The 24,581-nt window shown below is 36.4% G+C and overlaps 2 long non-coding RNA genes and 1 pseudogene across 2 annotated transcripts; all 3 read left to right on the forward strand.

The window, feature by feature from the left end:
• Positions 1-11,403: 11,403 nt before the first annotated feature.
• On the forward strand, positions 11,404-15,247 carry LOC122134277. Its single transcript, XR_006156111.1, has 3 exons — positions 11,404-11,580; positions 13,747-13,840; positions 15,052-15,247. It is a non-coding gene; the product is annotated as an uncharacterized LOC122134277 (long non-coding RNA).
• Positions 15,248-16,140: 893 nt separating this feature from the next.
• LOC109093747 lies at positions 16,141-21,411 on the forward strand (annotated as a pseudogene).
• Positions 21,412-23,080: 1,669 nt separating this feature from the next.
• LOC122134231 lies at positions 23,081-23,611 on the forward strand. Its single transcript, XR_006156112.1, has 3 exons — positions 23,081-23,163; positions 23,248-23,265; positions 23,354-23,611. It is a non-coding gene; the product is annotated as an uncharacterized LOC122134231 (long non-coding RNA).
• Positions 23,612-24,581: the final 970 nt, after the last annotated feature.

Here is a 24,581-nt window from a genome sequence, read left to right on the forward strand (position 1 = left end):
CAAAATCATCAGTATTAAAACAATAAAAGACCTGAAATATTTCAGTTGGTGTGCAATGAATCTAAAATATATGAAAGTTTAATTTTTATCATTACATTATGGAAAATAATGAAAACTTTTTCACAATATGCTAATTTTTTGAGAAGGACCATTATATATAACATAATAGAGTATTCTGAGTATTTTAGAAAAAACATAATAAATCAAGGTTTAAGCATGTAAAATTTCTTTTCAAAATTTAAAATCCTTAAAAGTAATTTCTACAGTGCTTTAAATCTGTTATATTCACAAAAAAAATAACTAATAACTTTAATCTTTATTCTTTATTATTCTTATACTTTTAACCTCACCAAAGCTTGCATTTATTTGATCAAAAATATATTTATATCTTTAAGTTTTTTTGTGGGTGGAGTCTATATGGTGGCAGAAAATTACAGTTTAGTCAATAGAAAACAATGGAAAAAATAAAATATAAAATAATAATAAAAAAAAGCTCATTTTTTGCAATCTCGCAATTCCAATAATTAATGTTGATAAAAAAAATAATAATAAAATAAATAAATCAACTCGTCATTCTCTTTCTTTTCATAAAATTCACATCTTGAAAATGAAAACTGTAATTTAAAAAGTTTTTCAAAGTGCCTAATTTTATCCCCAGAGATTACGGATACTAACAAAATTGCTTTTAATTTGACTTCAAGAAGGTTTGTGGATTGTCTGTAGATTGTTCAGTATTTTTTAGACTTGTAGTGATGGAAATAATTATTTGGTGTAGTCAATTACCATACATAACCATACAAAAATTCTCATATTCCAACTATTCAATTTTCCAAATTTAGAAAATAAAAAAAAAAAAACAAAACGAAAATGTAAAATAACACTAAGAAAAGAAATGAGAGCAAGATCAATATCAATTCCATATCTTTTGCATACACAAAAAAAACTCAAATTTCCCCAAAAAAATTTATTGGGGGGGATATAATAGTTTTGCAAATGTTTTGTGAGCAAACAAAGGTTGTCAGGGAAACAATACTTTTGTAACAGAACTCAAACAGTTTGGAAAGCACCTGCCAAAGCACTGAAATATCTTCATCACAATGTCCCCTTAGTGGCTCCATAATTTGCCTAAAAGCATATGAAATTAATGATGATTTTATATATATAAAATATGTAGTATAATAATAGTGTGTATAAAGAGAGACATATGTAATGTATTTGAATTATTTTCATGTTCTTAGTTGCTGCTCTGTCTCTTACTTTTTTTCTCCTTTTCACTCTCTCTCTCAATCCATCTTCTTGTCTATACTGTTAGCCAACCTGTTGTAGCTCTTCCACACCCCCCAAACTTTCTCCTTCAGAGGTATTTGCTTCATTCATTCACTTTCTCTCACATACCCTTTTACACAACCCTTTCTAGGCTGTCTTGAATTCTCATCCCCCTCATCCTGGGACATTGCACTACAGCGTGTGGACTCCCGTAACCTGGATTGGATTGGATTATTACCTGATGGCTCATCAACAGGACCGGGTCTGTTTCAAGCAGCCAGCAGTTTTGCTTTTGAGAGGAGGACCATGGTACAGGGTACAGTGGGAGAGGTTAGTGAAGGTCTTTGGACAGATTTACAGCCCAATGTCTTACAATGCAGAAAGCAGTATATCTGTATAGCTCTCTGCCGCGTTTCTCATGCTTGTTTTCTCTTTCTTACACACTCTGGATGTGGGCCATTTTCTCAGAGAGGTTCTCAACTGGTTTTACTCATGATCCAGACATTCTTGGACATCAGATGGCAATTTAACACAACACTAAACCTAGAATAAGTATTTAATATAATCTGAATTGCATTGTCTTTTACCTTGTGTAGTTTTGTTCATGATTTTTCAGGATGAAGCAAAGCCAAGAAGCCTGTCTATTCTGGCATCTTGGCTAGCTTTAACCAAATGAATAGACTCTAAAATATTGTAGCATTCAGTTGGATGCTTTCGATGACTTTTGACTTCAACAACATGGGAAGTGTTTTCTATGTCTGTTTATGTTGGTATCCTAATTATATTTGTATTTTAGCATTATCAATTTGCATTTTTTTCCCTACTCACCGCAATCCAATCTCAACAGACCATTTTGGGGTCATGACCCTTCAGTTTAGAAACTACTCTAAACTAATGTAAGTGCTCTTGAAAAGTTCATTTTCTCAAACATCTGCTGATCAAAACTAGCATGATTTGACCCTAGTCCAATTATTTGTTTAATGCATTGTTTGATTAGGTAATTGTGGAACAAAATCAGAGACTCCATCCACTGTATGCCGTTCCACTCCATTTACCACCACATCAGATGGCTTCAATAGCCCCGCTAATGCAACTAAAAAGCCTTGAACAAAATGGTAGTGTGTTGGTGATGTCTCCAGTCTGATAGCTTTTTCCTCCATGCACAGGCTTTTACACGCTCCTCAAAGTTGAGCGTCACTTTGGCTTTAGTCGTAATGTCATAGATGAACCGCATAAAGTCGCTTCATTGCACGCTGGTGGCCTTCCCCTTCCTGCAGCTGATAAGCCTCCGCAAACAGCATCCTTTCCAGCTTTTATTGTGAGCGAACGAGTATTGGGAGTATGTGTTTGGATATTTCTACTACAATAGATGTTTTGTGAGGACATTCCTTCAAATTGCTGAAGCGACATTTAAAGGTTTTTGGCTTATCTCATGAATGGGCCCTTTTGAACTTTGTGTTCATTTTTGATTTTGCGCATTCACCATTGTGCTCTATGCGACAATTGCATGGACTACAACAATTGCCGTCTCTGTGTGTGCGCTAGTGTGTTTTTGGATGCTTTTAAGAAATGTTTTTCCCCCCAGTGTGCGTTTAACTCTTAATTTAGAGCTACAGACATAATCTCCTGCGAAGTGGCCATATTCAGAAATGACTAACAAACAGCAGGGTTTGTAGAGAGAGCAAAAAGGGGCTTGAGTACAATCCAACCTCACTCTCACCCATCATAAAAACATTCACTCATTAAAATCAGTTCAATTCTGTATGCAAATACCACTGTGTGGCAGGCATCATAAAAATATTTCTTGAGTCACAGCAGTAGAACTTTCCGGTCTGTACGTTGATGTGTATTATCGCTTGTTCAATCAGATTCATTCATAAATCACACAATCTGAATAAGGCTTTCAAAGTGCAGCAATTCAAAAAGTCTTATCTGCCCCGTCCAGAGTACTGGAGTTCATGTAAAGCCATGTAAACTGCCTGTGGTACAGAAGTGCTTGAGGTTACATGCTCAAACAGGACAGGAGCTCATGGCCCCGAAGTTTCTTGATTAAAAAATCTGGCTGCGTTCCACTGCATCTGATAGGAAAACATGCTTTCTGTGCTAACTTTGTATGCTAAGAGTGTTTGACCTGCATAGAAGTGTCTGTGATCATAATATAAAGTTTTAGCACTATGTAAACTCCCATGTGCACCCCAGAGAAGTTTGTTAAAGTCATCGAACCCTTGCAGCTGCATTAATTTTGTGGACTGTAAGACTCGTTCCTGCACATTAGAAGTGTCAGTTGTGCAGTAAAGCATTGCATTAGCTTGGCTGTGGTTTCTGCACAGCTTGACAGTGCTGTCTGTTGGCTGAACAGAGACTCGCTAGTCATAATATCCCCCACAGATGTAACCTGACAAAGTCGCAGCGGCTCTGTGCAAGATCATTGATTCCGTATGGTATGTAGTTAGTTAGCGCAGTATTTGGAATGACAGCATTTATTTGCCGAGGAAGCTCTTCACCTGTCTGATGCCTCTGGATTTTGCATGAAGAGCTTTTAAAGTTTGGGATTAGTCGTGATTTCAAAGGATGAAGAGATTTTGCCATAATTAAAGCTTCTCAGATATTTGGAGATTTTGTTTTCAGATCTGTATTCTGTTGGTCCAGGATTCATAACTCCTCAACTTTAGAATACAGAGGCCTGTTTTACATCACATTGTGAGGCATTTCTTGACACACAATCACAAGAAGTAAAGTCACAATTGTGACACATAAATTGACAATGTGAGCTATTAAGTCAAAAATATGATGTATGAAGTCACATTGTGATATATTAAGTCAAGTAAGACATATTATGTCACAGTTATTCAATATTATAAAACAATCACAAGAAATTAAATCATAATTGTGACAAATAAAGTCACATTGTGAGATATTAAATCAAAATGATGACATAAAAGGACAATGTTATTAAGTCACAATTATGATCTATAAAGTCACATTGTAAGACATTAAGTCAGAATTATGGCATATTAAGTCACATTGTGAAATACTATCTCAACTGAAATAAAGTCCCAAGAAATAAAGTTGATATTGTGACATATAAAGTCACAATCACAAGAAATAGTCACAAATATGACAATCACATTTTGTGAGATATAAAATCATATTTATGATACAGTCACACTATGAATTATGACATATAAAGTCACATTGTGAGATATTAATCACAAGAAATAATGTTACTGTTGTGACAGTCACAATCACAAGAAATACGGTTGCTATTGTGACATATAAAGTCACAATCACAAGAATCACATTGTGAGATTTAAAGTCACAGATATGACATTCACATTATAAGATATAAAGGTACAATACTGAGACATTAAGCTGACTTAATTTATTATGTGAGATATTAAGTTGTAAGATATAGTCACAATCATGAGAAATTTAGAAAAAAATTATAACACAAAGACACATCGTAAGCTTTGGTTGGATTGTATGATACAGTATAAAGGCACAATTTCTAGAAATTTATGATATGATAACAATGTATGATATGAAGCCACAAGAAATTTCACAGTTCCTGAGATAGTCATCTGTGAAAAATAATTTTGGAGTTCTGATATATGAAGTCACAATTACAAGAAGCTTTTGTATGAATGCTGACAACTTCCAAATTATGACACAATTTGCAGTTTCTTGATACACTGGTAAAGACCTCATTTTCCTTTCAGATAAGTGAGAATTTAGACATAAGGGTTTTTGGACAAGTCATATCAGAGAGTCCTTGAGGTGTCTTTGAGAGGAAACTTATCCATCTTTTTAAAAATTCTAGAACCTTCTGTCCTGAAGGCAGTTCTGTTCTGGAATTCTTTCCTCAGAGTGACTGTAGTGAATGACAGGATCAGTATTTTCACAGCAGTTCTCACCTACGCTCTGGACCACACTCAGACGTGAATATCAATGAGCAGTCTAAGCCTGTTAAGTTGAACTACATACTTGGTGTCTTTCAAAAAGGTCAAGTTTGTTATGATACTCTGACCTCAAAGTCAACTACCATGTGTGATGTAACCTACTGAAAGTCACTATCATTGTATTATTAGACATTTTGTGGCCACACCAATAGGTGAAGATACACTATACATACAGTATATACAATTTAAATTAATTTTCCACAAAAACAGCACCATATAAGAATATTAGCTGTTTGTATTTTCTTAAAATATATGACACCTTTGTTTAAGGAAAAGAGTGCAATTTATGCTGCCATTCTAATGTTGGGGATTGAAATTTTTTTTTAATGGTCTCACCAAGACTGCATTTCAATTAAATGTACCCTTGCTGAATAAAAGTATTGATTTCTTAAAAAAAAAAAAAAAAAAAAAAAAAAAACATCTTACCAACCCCAAACTTTTGATTGGTAGTATAAATAAATTAATATAACTAAATATATATGTGCATATTCAAATGTATTTCTATTAGTTTTTGAGAACTTGGCAGCCTGAGGTTACTATAGACCTTCATTATGGAGAAAAATAAATGTCTGTCAAGCATCTCTTTATGTGTTTCACAGAAGAAAGAAAACTATCCAGGTCTGGAACAACATGTAAAAGATGACATGATTATCATTTTGAGCTTAACTATTCCTTATTATTTTACAGAAGATTCCTCTGTTGAATTTTATTACATGACACCTGATAGGGATTAACTTCTTGGTAGAACTTCATTGTGTACTACTGAACTTTCTTAACTTGAAACAGTTCTCTTTTATTTGAATAATACCTGTCTCTGTCTAAGTGCTATTCATTACTTAACTGCCGCTCAGCAGGCCTGCACAGCCTATCTGACAGGATAAATGTGTTGGATTATACAGGCGATTTTCAGCGAAGATTCAGTGATTACATTGACTCTACTAACAGAATAGATCAAAATGATTATTCTGTATGTGTGTATATGCATATGTATGATGATACCGATCTCTCTCTTCCCCTGTTTTACAGATAAAAGGGAGAGAGTGTAGCAGCTATTCCAAAGAAGAGGATCTGCCGGGAAAGAGATAAGAGGGGAGGACAGGGAACGAAAGAGAGAGTTGGAGGACGAGAAAGAGAGAGAGAAAATGGGATATTGCGGCATGTGGATCTTCCTCTTGTACCTGACTCTCTTCTATCAAAGCGCCACTGCAGAGGCTGAAGGTAGACTGCTGACTCACACTTTATCTACATGCAATAGGGCCTCTTCAGTCCCCAGTGAACTGCCAATATCCCGCCCTTCAATCAATCACACTCTGAAAAGGTTGCAGGCAGGGTCCAAAATGAACAAGCACTAAATGCAGGTAAAATTTGGTGAGCAACTTAAATTCAGTTAGTCTCAGTATACACAATGTTATACAAGTTTGGATGCGGGTTAAAAGTTAAAAAGAAGGAAAACTTATATGTAAATGATGTAAATACCTTCATTTTTCTTTGGTTCTTGATTTGACTAGCATTAAAAAAAGAGATGTTTTTTTGCTTGTTTTCTTTTGAATTCATAGCGATTTCTTTACTTCATACTTCAGAATTTCATAGAAATTATTTTTAAAATGTTATATAGATAAGTTGATATGCTAGATCCTAGTTAACAAGTTGGACCAGACAAATATGTGTGCTGATGCATAAGTAATAATTTATTAAAGTAAGACAACAAAAACACTTGACATAATTTATTAGCTGAAAAATTAATGAACTATAATTAATGAAGAATTTTGTCAATTTTTTATATATATTAAAAATGTATTTTATTATATTAAATATATAAATAGTTTAATAATTTACTGAATAATCAATTACTTTATTGTCAGCGCTTTTTGTCTGTTCAGTTTATTATTTTATTTTATTAATTGAATAATTAATGATTAATCATCTTTTTGTCTATTCAATTTTATTTTATTTTATTAGTTGAATAATTAATTACTTTCATGTCAGTGCTTGTCTATTCAAATTGTAATTTTTTTTATTTAATTTTTTGTACTCCTGTCACCCTGTACTATTTTTATTCCGGAAAAAGCCCCCCAAAATATACATTTCATTGAACCACAAGCCCTTAGAAATTTCTTATGTTGTATGAAGTTTAGCAATAGGGAAGTGCACCTTCAGTCATGTCTGTGTCTGTCAGTTCTCGTCTGTCTGCACACCTGTAGAGGCTGTGCAGGTGGAGTTGAAATGGACACAGAGTTCTTTCCACATGTGTCCTGCTGAATCAGGCCATCTGCACACCTCATGCAGCTTGATACCTCTGGTTTGGGCCTTTTCAGATAAATCACTGTACCACTCTGATTTCCATCACCCCTGAACTGTTTGCAAAGAAATCAGTGTGTGTGTGTATGTGTGTGTGTTTGTTTCACCTTGAGCTGTGTGTGTGAGGGAGAGAGAGACAGAGTGGGAAAGAGCGAGAATGAATTCACGCAGGATGGTTTCAGAGGAGTCTGTCAGGACCAATTACTGACTGAAGCTCTAATGCCTTGAAACACTATAATTTTCCAAACCTTTTCAAAAAGGCTGTTTGCAGTGACAGACACTTGACTATGAAATGGAAAGAATGTACTTTCTGAGGTCACGTCCATGTACTCTTTCAATATCCCACCTGCTTTATGTTAAATGTAAAAGAGCGAGCAACTAACCCCGGTAATCAACCCTTATAACTGTAAATACACAGGCAGTCATTTTTCATTGCTGTCAGGGCCTTGTTGTCATGGTAATGGAAGCCAGTCTGTTGCAGTTGCTTTAAAATTAAGTAAATGTTTGCTTAATAACCTTATTTCTTCACTGACTTTATGAGTCAGCACCGAACGGAGCTCTTTTAAGTTGTATCACGTTAAACCACATCTTCTTCACAGGCTGATGATTTTAATCTAGCAGCAGATGATTTTAGTGTAATCCTCTACACACACAACTGCACGGTCTGCACGCTGTGGCTGAGATGTATCTAGAAAGTCAAAAACTGGAGATGATCTGTTTATTGTGTTGTATGCGATGAGGAGTCTGACGTGGCAGTACTGTATTGTGGCTCTTTTGTGAGTTGAAGTTATCAGTTATAAGGAGCATTTCATCATCACAGTATAACATCAATGCTGTGTTCAAAAGCGCTGATTCAGTTGCAGGTGCCATCTTCTGGTGAGACATGGGAGTTTATTCAGCATTGCTCTCACATACTGCTTTTCCACCAGGGCTGGTGCCGCTGCACTTTTCCACTCTAAAAAATCCTGGCCCGGTGCCCAGATCCTGGTTCCGAACCGGCCCTTTCTGGTCTCGAACAAGGGACCCTATGACATCAGTAGGCAGAGCTTCCACTATAGGCCACAGTTTGAAAGGCGACATTTTTAAAAGCTAAATTAAGGTAAACTAACAACATTAATTGAGAAACAGTTTCACCTGCTTTGGTGCAAATGAAAGTGACAACAGGTGCACTGGAGAGGCAATAGCAATACAACCCACAAAAAGGGATTGGTTTTGCTGATTGTGGCAATAGACAATTGCTCTCTGATCATTCCTGGGTCCTTTTCACTACTTGTATCATCCAATTAGGTTGCACAGGTAGTCCAGCTTCTCAAGGATGGCACTTCCTTACGTGCTGATGCAAGGAGGTTTATGTGTCTTCCAGCACAGTCTCAAGAGCATGGAAGAGAGATGGTCTGTTACACAAGAAGAGGAGGCTAATAGGGCTGTAGAAGTGCAACATCCCAACAGCAGGACCGGTATCTGCTCTTTTGTGCAAGAAGGAACAGGAGGAGAACTGCCAGAGCCCTACAAAATGACCTCCAACCGGCTACTAGTGTGCATGTTTTTGACCACAATGTTGATATAGACTCCATAAGGGTGGCATGAGGGCCTGATGTCCTGTAGTGGTACCTGTGCTCACAACCAGGACCATCCAGCTCGATTGGCATTTGCCAGTGAACATCAAAACTGGTAGGTCCACCACTGGTGCCCCATTTTCTTCACAAATAAGAGCAGGTTGACACTGAGCATGTGACAGACGTGAAGGAGTCTGAACATGCTGTGGCGAATGTTATGCTGCCAGCAACACCATCCAGCAAGACCGTTTTGGCAGTGGGTCAGTGATGGTCTTGGGAGGAATATCCTTGGAGGGTCGCACAGACCTCCACTTGCTAGCCAACGGTATCTTTACTGCTGTTACTGTAGGTACTGGGGTGAGCAATTGTCAGATCTTACACTGTTGCAGTGGGCCTTGGGTTCCTCCTGGTGCATGACGATGCCCAGCCTCATGTGGCCAGAGTGTGTAGGTAGGTTCTAGTTTATGAAGGCATTGATGCCATCAACTGGTCTTCACATTTCTCAGACCTGAATCTAATCGAGGACCTTTGGGGCGTTATGTATCGGAGCATCGGAATCTGCCAAGCAGCACCACAGACAGTCCAGAAGCTCACTGAAGCCGTCATCCAGGTCTGGGAGAAGATCCTCAAGGAAAACCATCTGCCATCTCATCAGGAGCATGAATCATACTTTTCGGTGTGATTTTGAATCCAGCCCTTAGAGGGATGGTGATTTTGGTTTCCATTGACCACTGAAACATCATGTCTTTTTCATTTCAGCTGGATAAATGGTATGCTTTATTTGGTGTGCTGTCCGGGGAGAGGGCTCCGAGCTGGACCGTTAAAGTTTGCTTATATGAACTTCCCTTTTGCATGAAAGTAGTTTTCTCTCTTGGAATTCTGTTTTTGAGTGATAAATCATTAAAGCCTGCAGTTTTTGTTCCGATCCGATGTAGATGGCACAGATTTTCCCAACTCTGTGCAGCAACTTTTCCGAAAATGAGACTGAACTTTTTACATTTTGTTTCCAGAGCTCTATTGTGGTCTGATTTTATAGCATCTGTCATCTTTTGGTTGTTTGGGGGAAAAGAACATTTCAAGGCATTCTTCTGTGAGCGTGTTAGAGGCGTTGAAAAGCTTGGGATGTACTTGTCTCCTTCGGGTTTGTTGTATCATATGAAACCGTAGCACAAGCACTGGATGACTGGATCAGGACTTGAGTCCGCAGCTGCTTTTCCTGTTTAATGTGGTTTCCAAAGTGCAGGTAACTTGGCATAAATTTGCTAGTGTAAAAATCTGGATTTTCTCCGAGTCTACACTGCCATCTGATGGTGGTCAAACACATTGTGGCTGAGTTTGAAAAAGAAGGCCTTGATAAGAATGAGGTTGGATCCTTCAAAAACTATGGATCTAAATTGAACTGGGAATGTTTTGAGAGTCAGTTCCTGAATTTTATTGAAATATGATGCAAAATTGTAATTTAATTTCATACTAAGTATAAATAAAATGCATTTAGTTTTGTTTTTTTGAGAGTAGTTAAATTATTGTGGTAACACTTTACATTAATGTCCCATTAGTTAATATGAATTAATGCGATAACATTAACAATGAGCAATACGTTGGTGACAGTATTTCTTAATCTTAATGTTAGTTAAAAAATATAATTGTTAATTGTTAGTTCACATTCAGGTCCATAAATAATATTAACAGATACAACATTCGATTTTAATAAAGTAGTAGGAAATGTTGAAATTAACATTAACTAAGATTAATAAATGCTTTAGAAGTATTTTCGTTGTTATTTCATGTTAGCTAATGTTATTACCTAATGTTAACAAATGGAATCTTAATGAAAAATTTCATTATCATACACAAAAAGACATATTTGTTAATTGACATTTTTAATAATACTGTTTAAAATAATACTTGCTACAAATTATGTTGATTGATTACATTTTATATTATACAATGATTTCATATTATTTCATTATATGTATTAATTAAAATGAATTAATAAATAATTAAATTATTTTAATTAAATGTTTATTTTATGGGCCCTGCCAGAAGAATTCTCTAATAGACGAGGCTTTTTATTGCATGAAATACCTTTATTGTGTTTGTTGATCTGCTATGATTTATAATTCTGAAATCCATCTTCCTGTCAAACCAATTCAGCTTTCTGTGGTGTGTGTTTGTGTGTGTGTGCAGTTCCTCTGAATTATGCCCAGCTTTTTCAATATGAAATATTTGGCATCTTGTTAGAACAATTTTGCCTCAGCCATAGTAAAATGAGATAATTTGTAAAAAAAAAAAAAAACCTTCTAGTTTTTTTCTTTTTCAGTATGTCGTACAGCCATGCCTGCTGATATTGTGTTCCTGGTGGATGATTCCTGGTCAGTGGGTCTAACCAGCTTCCAGCAGATCAAAGAGTTCATAGCGGACATCATCCGAGGCTTTCAGGGAAGTGTGGTTGGACAGGAAGGCATTCGCTTTGGAGTTACTGTCTATTCTGACTTGCCCAGGTCAGTATACAGTACATACTGCAGTTGGTTAGTGTTTGCACTTTGGAGAGCCATTTTCTGCTGAGACAGTGATTATGAGAGAACTAAACACTATGATATACTATATGTGTATATTCCATTATTAAGCATGAATTAACCACAAACTGCTGCACATTATGACACAGCTAATCAGAAGATACTCTATGTTTAATGTACAGTTATAAGGATCAAGATTGTGAACCAATGACATTTCGAAGTGGGCGGGGCTATATACTTAAAAATAAAGGTTTCAAAAGGAATTTTTTTTTTCTTTTTTTTCACAGGGAGACCATAGAAGAACAATTTTTGGTTCCCCAAAGAACCTTTCGGTGAACAGTTCTTAAAAGAACCATTTTTGTAAAAATTTAAAGACCATTTAAAAAATCTAAAGAGCCTTTTTCAACTATACTTTTAAAAAAAAAGTTTCAAAATGAGATGCCATGGCATAGAAGAACCATTTTTGGTTTCATAAAAAAACCTTTCAGTTAACCATTTGTTTTCTTAGTGTGAAGAACATATCAATAATCTGAAGAACGTTTTTTCCTAAAGAGCTTTTTGTTTCATAGAAAGGTCCCATGGATGACTATAGATGCCAATAAAGAACTTTTATTTTTTAAGAAGTTATAAAGGGCCTTTTTTAAATGGAAAGGTTTCATGGATGGTAAAGGTTATTCATGGAACAATAGATGCCAGTTAAGAGTGTCCCTTGAATGTACCATGATGGTGCATAAACAGAAATCAGTCCAACGACAATATCATACTGCTTGTTGTGGTCACAGCTTGTATTGTACTGACATTTTATTGCACCTTGTTTGGTTAGGACACAATACTGAATATCAGTGATATTTGTACATCATTAAAACTGCAGCAAAGTATTGAAATCCCAAATTTCCAAATGACACATCCTTTCACATATACACAAAACAACCTTCTAATTATACATCTCAAAGAGCAGCACCTGCATTCACTCCATCGATTCTGTCAGGACATCACGTCCTGTGCTGCAGTGCACACACTCTGCTCTGCAGTGTCCCACCCATCCTAATTTAGAGTTTGATTAGGATTCCAAACTGCACACAGCTGCTGGTCTTGCCGTAGAGCACCTGGTGTGGAGAAATGAGTGGCGTTTTTAATGAACTGCAGCGATTTCACCTTTTATTAAAACTCTCATCACATACATACACTGTAATGGCATGCTAGTGTACAGCGCATAAAGATGAACCCAGATGCAGCGCAACCACTGCTGGTGAACTTTAGGTGACCCAGGAGATGTCTCCTTTTCAGAATACTCATTTGTGAGTGTAAGCGACTTTGCAGGTTTGGATCTGCTGCGGTTGGGGAATTATGTATGCAATGAGATGATAATTCATGCCGTATGCTTTCAAGGACATCAGTATCAGCATGGCGCTCTTAATGGTAGATTGAGTCCTTAAATTAAAATTCACACTTTTGAGTTCATTTCATGAAAGCGGACATGAAAAAGTCCCAGTCATATTTCACACCAAAATCAAAAGAAAAATAGTTACGTTCCGCATAAAGAATATAATGTTGTTTTTTAACACTTTTTGCATTATATTTTTGACATTATTTTTCATGACAAATAAGCATATTTCACCTCTCATATTACTGTAATGTATTATAGTAATATATTACATTAATGAGAATCATTGTTGAAAATAATCAAAATAGTAAAAGTATATAATAATGCAAAAATGTTCCTACTAATAAATATAGGCCTCATTTTCTGTATTCAAAATACACTTTCTTTTTTTCGTCAACATTTTATTTTACAGTTCTGTTCTACATTTATGTGCTACATACTTACTATAATAAGTAATAACTCTAAACCTAACCTTAACCCTTATTAACTCAATGCAATTACCTTAAAGTATAACTGTATAAACTGTATGTACTGTAAAATTAACCACCTTTTTCCTTTGAGGTTAAATTCAAGTTGGCTTCGACATGCTTTGTGAGATTCCAGTATTAAGATATTAGACAAAAAGAAAGCTAATTTTTAGGACCTTTAAGATTTTTTGCATTGTTACATAATTTTAATTACAATTAAGCTCATATCTGAGTGTGAGATTCACCCTTTTGCATGTTAGGATCACTAACGCATCACATTATGTCTCTTTCTGGCTTCAGATTGCTGTTCTGATCACTAATGGCCAATCAGATGATCCAGTGGACAGTCCAGCTAAAGCTGTAACAGACAGTGGAATTTCCCTGTTTGCTGTGGGTGAGTTGAAAACTTGGTGTTCTTCATGTCAGAAGTGTTTGTGTTGTAGTCTAAACGGGCATGACACGTCTGTGTGCACTTCTTCATGTTTTGACGTGTGGTTCAGAGTAACTATAGTGAATAGTACAATGCAGCAAGACATAGAATGTGTATCAGAGCCGATCCTCCCTATACACAAAATACGCAAGCTGCATATGGCCCCTGAAACACCAGGGGGCCCCCTTGCTTTAAAAGATTATTTAATTTTAGTTTTGTTTTTGAATTTGGCCAGCAGTTATGAAAACGATCATTTGAAAAATTATAATTTCTTTTAATGCGGTGTGCTGTCGCCCTTTCTACGTAAAAATCAGTTAAATCATGTAATGTGAATGTCATACAGTCTTGCTCAGGACTAAAAAAACGAGTTGAAAGAGTTCCGAGCCACAGAAGAGACACTGCTTCTTAAGCGCTTTCCGCGAGCGCGATTCGAGACGGAGTGAAACATGGACAAATACTCTTCACACAACCACTCATAACCAACCACAACCCACCCCATGTCCCCCTAAAGCACACTAAAGTATATGATGTGTATGTTTATGTGTGTGTCAGCCTTGTTTCCTTTCTCGCGCTCTTTCTGTTTTGACGCCCAGAGTGCTGAAATAATTATGGTTCATTACCCGGTGGCTGACTAATTGCTGTAATTTTTCATCAAACTCATTCCTCCTGGCCCCCTTTATCACACACACACACACACACACACACACACACACACACACACACACACACACACACACTCACTGACACTGTGTCCTGCCTTTCTAATCAGTTTTCCCAGAGAGACGTGAATATATCTGGCCGTTTGACACATCTGTGAGACACATGTACAGCAGGGCGACATGCTGTGGCATTTTCCCAATATCACTTTACAGCTGATACACTGTCTGATAACACTGCAGCAGGTCTGAGACACATAAGGGTCATTTCTAAACACACACACCTGTTAAGCATCAGCTGCACCTTACAGGCCTCCATGCTATGACAGTATTAAATGGTCACGTTGGAAATGTGAAATAGTGATTAGTGAATAGTCATAGTGCTCATATGGGTGATGAGGGTTCGAGTTTGACCTGCAGCCTGCCCCGAATCCATAATGTGTAAGAAATGATGAAGCGGATCTGTATAGAAGCTGATCTGTGCCATTTCGACTAGCTGATATGTTGTATGTTCTTAAGGGGTAAGGAATGCTGACCAGTCCGAGATGAGGAAAATCGTCACAGAGCCCCATGAGGAACATTTACAGCTCAGCCCAGATTTCTCCTTTCTGGAGAACCTTCTGCCCAAACTCTCTCGTTGCATCTGCTTCACTGCTTCAGAACCTCCCCAACCTGTTAAACAAAAGCCACCTGGTAAAAACACCATGAGTTTTTCTACCTTTTTGTTATTGCTGTTGTTTGTAACTATAGTTTTTTTTTTTTTTTTTTTTTTTTGCTGCATATTGAGCCTATCTGAACAGAGTTAACCCTTCACTAAATTCTGCCATCTTTTGTTGCTTTTGTTCCCTTAGACGAGCTTTACAGAATACACCATAATCATTAATGGGAAATTAATGTAAACAGTATCATTTCCAGTAAAATGTGCACACAAATTATACGGTTTTTATTCTTACTTGGGCTACAATTAAGTGTGACATTTACATCTGTTGTTATTTATTTATTTATATATTTATTTATTTATTCAAAATTTTAAAATGATTGTACACAGTAACATGATTAAATGCTGCAGACTTTGAATCAGAATCGAGGAAATTCTCATAACAGTCTGAATCTGAATGAAGAAATGAGTTACGACAAGTGAATTCACATTTATTCTTAAAGTGCTTTTACATATTGTTTCAAAGCAGCTTCACATTAATCAAGAGGAAAATACCAGTGTTAATTTATCAATTATGAAACATTCAGTTTAAGCTGTAAAGCAGCTCTACAGAAGATAATAGTGTCATTATTCAGCTCACTTTTGTTCAGTGTTGTTTCAGTTCAGTTTAATGTTGCAAAGCTCATCAATTATAAAACGACTTCAGCTATAAGATGCTCTACAGAAGGCAGTAGTGTCATGATCCAACTCAAATCTTGAAAAGAATAAATTACAAAAGAAAAAAAAAACACCCATATGGATAATCTCTTTTGTCACTATTATTAAGTTACCCACCATTTTTCCATTGTCTATATATATGTACAATTTCCATAATTTCCATAAACACACAGACACTACATTGACTTGCATTGAAAGGTGCTAGATATTGTCTGATAATATATCAGGCAGTAATGGGGCTCAGTGAATAGCTAATTCTATCTTTTCTTCTTTTCCTGTGTGCTGTTCTGTCTGCTGTAGTGTTGGAGAGGGTAGTAGGACCTAAAGATCTCCAAGTGAGCGAGCTGAGTTACAGCTCTCTGCAGCTGACCTGGAGTCAGGGCACAGGAGACGTTACCGGCTACAGGCTACTTATCACCCCTGTGTCTCCAAAGGGCCATCTGCTCCCAGCACAGCAGAGACAGGTGAGACACAGTCACCTGTGCATATGTACACCCCATGCAGCACAGCAGATGGAAGGCTGCACATGGACCAGTCTTCTTTATGTGACAATAAGCTAATATCTTTACTATGTATTTGCAAGTGAGCATGTGTGGTTTGTTCAGAATATATTCTTTTCTTTCTGTTTCTCAGGTTGGTCTGAACGGAGATATTCTCAAGTACTCAAGTAACCGGGTTAAGTCCTAAGACTGAGTACTCTCTCACTTTATATGCCATCTACCCTGGACTCTTTGGAGAATCTGCCACTATTATCACAGAAACCAGTAACTATATTCACTAAAAATCTCTCTAAACATGATAAATGTACATCAAAATGGCATTTATGTATATTTTGAAGGAATAATCTTTCATTGTGAGTTTTGCCACCGGTTTCGAACTTCCGTGTGATTGAAGAAGGACTCTTCTCTTTATGCCTGGGATAGATGCCTCCATTTGGAAAAGTGGATAAATATAAAATTTATGTTCGAAGAAGTGTAAAATCAACACACACTCTATATGTTTAAAAAGTATGAGATATTTTAAAGATGTTGTTTTTAAAAAATTCCTTCATTTGTTCTCAGTGGACAGACCAGGCCTCATTTATGATCAAATTCTGTCGGCTGACGTCTCCTCTCAGGTGATTGACACTTTAGAAGAGGACAAAGAGTACTCAGTCGATATCTACACCATCTACCCAGAGGGCCCCAGTGAGACTGTATCTGTCACTGGGAAACTTGTAAGTCTGTCTTCTGTCTTCCATTTCTTTCATTTCATTATAATTTCATTATTATATATATTGAAATGGTATTTATGGTTTAGGAATAATAATAATTATTATTATTATTATTTTAAATAGTTCATTTTTGTTTATTATTGTAATAATAGTACCATTTATAAAAAGCATTAGTGTTAATAATGAAAATAATAACAAGTGAGATTTTTTAGTAAATTGTTTGGCTTGGAATTATTGTGTGTGTTACTGGTTTAACCACTAGATGGCAGTATAACACATATCATCATACCTTTAACGTAAAAATAAAAACGTTCTCTTGTGTTTAATTTTCTATTTTCTGTTTCTAGTTTATGTTCTGTAAAACAATAATAATTTTTATCATGCATTATCATCCTATTATAAACTCTGCACTTATCCTTCTCTTTGTGTTCCAGTGAAACTGGTTGCAGTTGATCAACTGCTGGTGCAGAACGCTACTACAGACACAGTTCAGGCCCGCTGGTCATCTGTCAGAGGCGCCGCAGGGTACAGACTCACCTGGTCATCATCAGGTAACAAGCTCTGAACTGCTCCAATACTAAATGCAGCCTATTTAAAAACAGAAATGCACATGCATATCCCTGCTTCCATATAGAAAATGTGAACCTGGGAGACAACTTTAATTTCTACTTGGTACAGGGCCTGCATTCTGGTACAGAGTACACAATCATCATCAACCCCATCTTTGTGGACACTGAAGGGCCTGTTACCTCTGCCAAAGCCAAGACATGTGAGTGCTACATGCGAACTGTTAGGGGCCAATCACACAGGACACAGTCTCTTAAAAACAGCCAGACATTAAAAATAGTGCAGGCTGAGTGCAAAAAGCTAAAATTCTGCTAAAAATTCATGCCACATATGAAGATGCTGATGCTCTCTCTCTCTTTCTCAGTGAAAAGCAATGCAGTACAGACCCTGAGAGCATTTGCGGTGAGTTCTAGCAGCGCTGTTACCTCGTGGAACGCTGTACCTGGAGCCACAGTCTATAGACTGGCCTGGGGTCCTACTGCAGGTACCTATATAAGTACCTTTTTCTGTCTCCTTTTCCTGCACTTGACCACTTTCCAGTTTCACTTTGTAGTCTGTTTCTCTTTTAACTTCCTCTCTCTCTGATTTATAGTCTCTCTTTTATGGAAGCGACAGGTTGGTGACAACATGAGGTGTCGCTGTGCTAAAGAAATGAACTTATGCCAACACAAATTGTGTGTGTGTGTAAGTTTGGGACTTTGGGAAAGAAATGAATTGATGCCACCTCAGAGCACCTCCAAAAGAAGAGTCTACTTTCTGTCACTGTGATGGGCTGCAGGCATCTGCTTTAAAAGAACGACCTGGAAGAACATTCTAACGAAAGAGAGCTCTGTGACTCATACCACACGCTCTGACACATACATATAGAGAGTCTGAGTTTATGGGGAATGGGGAAAGAAACAGAGGGCAAGATAGACTAATTAGATTATAGATGTTTAGTATTTTAAAAAAGTCTTCAAACATGAAAGTAAGATTTATTATTATTTATTATATTATTTTGCGGCTGGTCCTGGCATCACCGCTACATTCAGGACCTGTGAGTGACCCGACACCTTGTCATGTTTCCTTGATAAACACAATCTGACAGTGATTATTTCTATATTTATATATTCATTCATGCTTGTTGGTTGGGTTTATATCATAAGTTCTGTTCCCCAGAGCCTCTCGGATACATCTCAAATTTTAAAGTGATGTCATACAGCAACTCCAGGAGTCATATTTTAGCGGCCACAGAGTACAAACTCACCTGGAGTTCAGGTTAAAATTGTTGGTACTTACTTTTTTAAGAACCTACAAAATGATAAAATACTAAATTTGAAATAAATCTATCCTGTCGGTTTTAATAAGGCCCATAAAACTATAATATATTCCAAAACATAACCTGTTTGATTTGCGTCATTTGTGTTGTATGTTCTCTCCCAGAATTTGTGAGTCCTCAGAGTCAGTATCTTGTCCGCAGAATTTTAAAGCACAGCATCACTGGCCTTCAGCCACAAACTCTTTATTCTGTCAGCATTCACGCTCTCTACAGCAACACAGAAGGACCACAAAACAGCAAACAGGTACTGTTCACAACACTGAACTTATTCACAGATTCACAGAAAAAGGTCACAGTACTTTTATTTATTTACTGTGTTGTTTCTGTGTCCTTCTGTCTCAAGACACCAATCTAATGGAATATTGTGAGTTTTGTATAAATTAATCTCAATGAATGGCATTTGTGGCATAATGTTAATTACTACAAAAATTTATATCACCTTCTCTTTAAAAAAAAAAAAGCAAAAATCTGAATATGAAAATGAAAAGGGCCAATTTTCTTAACATTAGAATACTCAGTTTCAATAGTATATACATAAACAATGTGTTAACATGATTTTAGTGTGAAAAGAGTTATTTTTGTGGTAATTAAACACCAAATCCCGGAACCTGGATCTCAGAATATTCCTCTAAGACACTCTTATTTTTGCTTTACTTTTGCTAATTTCACCTTTTCACGGTTACGGTCTCTTCATACTGGTACTCTTAGGATTTGAGCTATATATTGCTCCTTTTAGAATTGTCTATGTGTTATACAAAGTCTTCTGCATTATTTTATTTTGTTCCTCTTACTCTGTAGGAAAGCTATACCAACAAATCTTGACTCTTTTTAGTCTGGTTGGACTGCTCTGTTTGGCTCTGTGTCTTCTTGCAGTGACAACTGGTCGACAGGCACGTGTCATTTATCAGAAAACTCTGCTCAGTTAATTAGGCACTTCAGACAGTCAGGGTGCGGGGATATGGAGACGTTCCTCCCATTGTTCCAATGGGATTGAGGGATATCATGAGATTGATTGACAGCTCCTGTGTTTGAGCCGCCATGTTTAGCAACCACAGCTGTATAGAGCAGTATTTTTACTGAAGCTCAATGTGCGTGTGTGTGTGTGTGTGTTTCACTGCTGTCAGCTTCACTGTTATCAGCACATCTTCACAGCTTCACAGGCAACACTGTGAAAAGCAGAAAGTGGCTACACTGCACTCAAACACTATATAAAAACTATAAATATCAAATAACATTGCTTATGTATATTTAATACCATAAGATTATTTATTTAACCCATTTTGACTTGAAAATGTGAAATAGCAGGGAAAAACTAATTTCAGATAAGCTTGTAATAAGAGTTCCTCTCACAAAAGCTGTTTGGTCTGATATGCGAGACATAAAAACGAAGAGAATAGACAGCGTAGATAATGTCGTGAAGAGATCTGTGATTCGTTCATGTTATCTTGATGACATCAACAGGGCCTTCTAATGAGGGTGTGCTTTGCATGAACATGAAGGTTATGAGGAATTTAAAGGTGGACTTTTATTTTAGCTTTTGACAGATACGAGACAGAATTCAGATTCTGGAACTCGCTGTGTGCTTGAAATGTATTAAACTGACATAAAAGAGTTTGACTTAAAATTTTGAGTGATTTTGCAGTCAATAGACTCTCCCAGATGTTTTTTTGTTTCCTACACCTGTTTTGTCACATTGATGCTGAATTTTTTTCCTAATGCAAATATCTCTCTTCACGTTCTGTGTAGAGGTGGACATTTCCTCTGATCTGCTGAGCTCTGGCTTCACCTCCTATAAGATCAGAGATCTCCTGTACGGCAGAACCTATTTATTTTCCATCAGACCACTTTATGGGGACATGGAGTGTCCGGTAACAACTATCACTAAAAGGATCTGTAAGGCCTTATCTCTGCAAATATCATTAGCACAACCATTTTTTTTAACATTGATAATAGTAAATAATGTTTCTTGAGCAGCAGATTAGCATATTAGTATGATTTCTGAAGAATCTTGTGACACTGAAGATTGGAGTAATGGCTGCTGAAAATTCAGCTTTTCTATCACAAGAATAAATGACACTTTTTTTCATAAATATTAGCATATCAAGATATTTCACAATATTACTGTTTATATTCAATTTTGGATCGAATAAATGCAGCCTTGGTGAGCATAAGAGACTCCAAACCTTTGATAAGTGGTGTTTAGTAAAAGCTTTTTGTGATTGTCTTACAGTGGGAGCTCATTGTCTCATTCCTGTCCAGAGCCCCACACCGGCCCCTGTCTCTGCTAATACCAAAATCAATGACCTGCCCCTCCACACCACAACCAGAAACACTCGCAACCCACTGGTCAAAGCCTCCAGCACACCCACCACCACTCAGAGACTCACTGTGAGGCTTCAGCGCTGACCAGAGTTACCACAGTAAATGACCAAGCCACCCTCTCCATCGAGACACCTCCACCTGGACCAGCTCATTCAGATTCAATTTGGTCTCAATCAGTTTTTTCAACTTAACATGTAAAAACTTCTTCTGAAGTTATATTTTAAAGCATTTATATCATACTTTGCATTTGAGATATTTTCCCTGATATCCATTTAAAATGTGATTTCTGGTTTTATGCACCAGAAACATGCATTGTTTAGTTTTCATGCCCTTTTCCCACCCTCTCAATGACCCTTAGAATAAAACAGGCTGTTTTCATTGTTTTGCCTTTTTGAACTTGTAAATGCCCATTTTGCATGTGAAGTTTGAAACAAGAACTTTCTAACAAGCATTACATTATGTCAGCTTTACATCTGTGCTGAAATTTACTGCACAAATAAACTGTTATTTATCGATTTTTATATATATATATAATATGAAGCCTTTAAAAGTATAATTGCCCATGAATTCCAAAAATCCTAATCCTCATGTTCCAAACCTGTCTGACTATAAAGATATTTTGAGGAATGTCATTAACCAATCCAGTTTTGGAGACTATTAACTTCCATTCTTTTGACAGAAAACACAGAATTAAGAAACTTAATTCTTAAATTTCGTACATAGGCACATTTAGTTTTTGGGGAAACTATCCCATTAGCTGAATCTCCAACGGTAGAAATTTTACTGCACTGACTACACAATGTAAACCTATACCACGTGAATGTGTGAATGAATTGTGTGCTTCTGCCTATCAGTTTGTGGCAGGGTGAAGGCAGATATTGTGTTTCTGGTCGATGAATCCTGGAGCATTGGTACTAGTAACTTTGGCAAGCTGAAGGATTTCCTGTTTAGAACTGTCACGTACTTCCACTCTATAGGACCTAAAGGAACACAGGTAGCACATGCTAATGCACTATATTAAATTAAAAGCTTTCCACCTCATTCGGCATCAATCTGTGTCTTAGTCACTGAATCAATCTGTCTCACTATGAGCACAAAATTATTCACTTTGATCTTCTAATGCTGTAAGCGTGAACTAAACCATTTCATTAACTTACCTTAGATAGCAGTAGTTCACTACAGTGATCAGCCCAGGATCCAGTTCAACATTAACACTCAAAAAGACCGTAACTCCATTTTGAGACCACTCCGCAAAGTCCACTATGGAGGGGGGAACACAAAAACAAGTGCACATACACATTCAAAGATCAAAAATTGGTATTGACAAATATTAGGGTGATATCAGGTCTGAAATGTGATGATTGTGAATGTGTGTGTAGGTTGTGGGATCAGCTATGTCCTTAGGGAGATGTTTCAGGAGTCTTTGGGTATGATGCAGGAAGTCCCTCATGTGTTAGTGTTACAGACCGACGGGAGAGCACAGGATGACGTAGAGCTGCCGTCCAGGATAGCACATGCTCTGGGTGAGTAATATTGACTGCAATGCAGAAACAGACAAATATTCATATATGACTAAATATACAGTGCTGTTCAAAAGTTTGGGGTCAGTTAGATTTGTGTAATGTTTTTACCAAGCCTACATTTATTTGATCAAAAATACAGTAAAAACAACAATATTTCTATAATAACATATTATGAAACATAGCTCTTTTTTTTATTGTAACTTTTGATCAATTTAATGTGTCCTTGCTGTCCTAGTCTGCTCAACTGAACACACCTACAGATGAATCAGAAGCTCTGAGTAAACCAGAAGGGTCCTGTCCTCTTAACTGCAAAGTAAACACTTCCTCTACATCCTCACTACAGCTGTCACACCATGTCTTGTATGAATCCTCATTCCCAGTTTGTTGTTGTTCACAGGGTCAGAAAAGAGAGAAGGTAAGTACTGTAGCTATTGTGTTACTGTGTGTTATTGATCAAATTATTATAACTGATGATATGGTTATATCTAATTTCTCCACTACAGGGCGATGGGTTTGGTCGTGGAGGCCTTGTATGTTAGACAGTTGCTTTTTCTCGCCTCATAATTCTGTCTGAACTCTGACAGACAGTCTATCTCTCTTTGTTAGGGGTGTTTAGGTAACATTGGTATTACTATTGCTCATACTTAGGGGTTTAAGCAATCCCTTAGCCCTAAAGGCCCATTCAGAATGATAACTACATACTAAGTGTTTAACTTACCTTATACTTAACTAAAACATTTCTTACCAATTAACTTAATGATATTGGCATGATAGATGATAGATTGGGCTAAAAATTCCCATTTACATTTAAAGCTTTTATTCATATTTATTTTTATATTTTCAGTTTTTTTATTTTAATTTTTAGTAATTTTGTTACATGCTTTTGTCATTTTTATTAGTTTTTGATTTTCTAAATATTTTTTATTTATTTTTATTTCAGTATTATATATTTTTTTTATAGTTTTAGTGCTTAAACGTTTTTCACATAGTTGTCAACATTTCCCATTATCATTAAATAATATTTAAAGTATAGTTTATTTTAGATAACAAGAATGTTTTTAATAGTCTTAGTTTTAGTTAACAATTACAACACTAGTTTTGCACACACAATGTCTTCAGAAAATATAAAAATCTTGCAGTTTTGGTTTTTTTTTTTTTTTTTTTTTTTTTTTTTTTTTTTGGTTGACATAGCAACTCAAGCAGGGCATCATTTTCTCTAAAGGTCAAAGGGGAGAAGGGTGAACGGGTGAGTACATGTTCGTTGTTCATTCCACAACACAAACTTAAACATAAATAAAACACCGCCATCCTCTTCATAATTACATGTTGACGTGTATGTTAATTACTGGAGCATTTAATATTTGAAACGAGCCATTTTGTTAATAATGAGATTGTTTTTATGACTCGGTTGTTGTTTTAGTAGATTAAAGGATTAAATCTAATTATTAATATCACAGATCCGTCTCCGTGCTATTCATACTTTGCTTTTTTTTCTTCCTGTTATCTCTTCGAGAAGGCAACACATGAAAGCGCTTGTCATATCAAAAGGACTCTTTTGAATAACAAATGAAATGTGACAGGTCTTGCTAACAAGATCAGCATTGTTATAGATGCTTCCTTATTTATTTTTGTGATATGCATCAATGTGAATGCGTGGATTTATATTGCTCTATATTTGATTTCAAAGCAATATGTGCACTGAAGATGTTCTGTTATATATGAGGAGTATCA

The sequence above is a fragment of the Cyprinus carpio genome, chromosome A4 (assembly GCF_018340385.1).
Source record: "Cyprinus carpio isolate SPL01 chromosome A4, ASM1834038v1, whole genome shotgun sequence".
Lineage (NCBI taxonomy): Eukaryota > Metazoa > Chordata > Actinopteri > Cypriniformes > Cyprinidae > Cyprinus > Cyprinus carpio.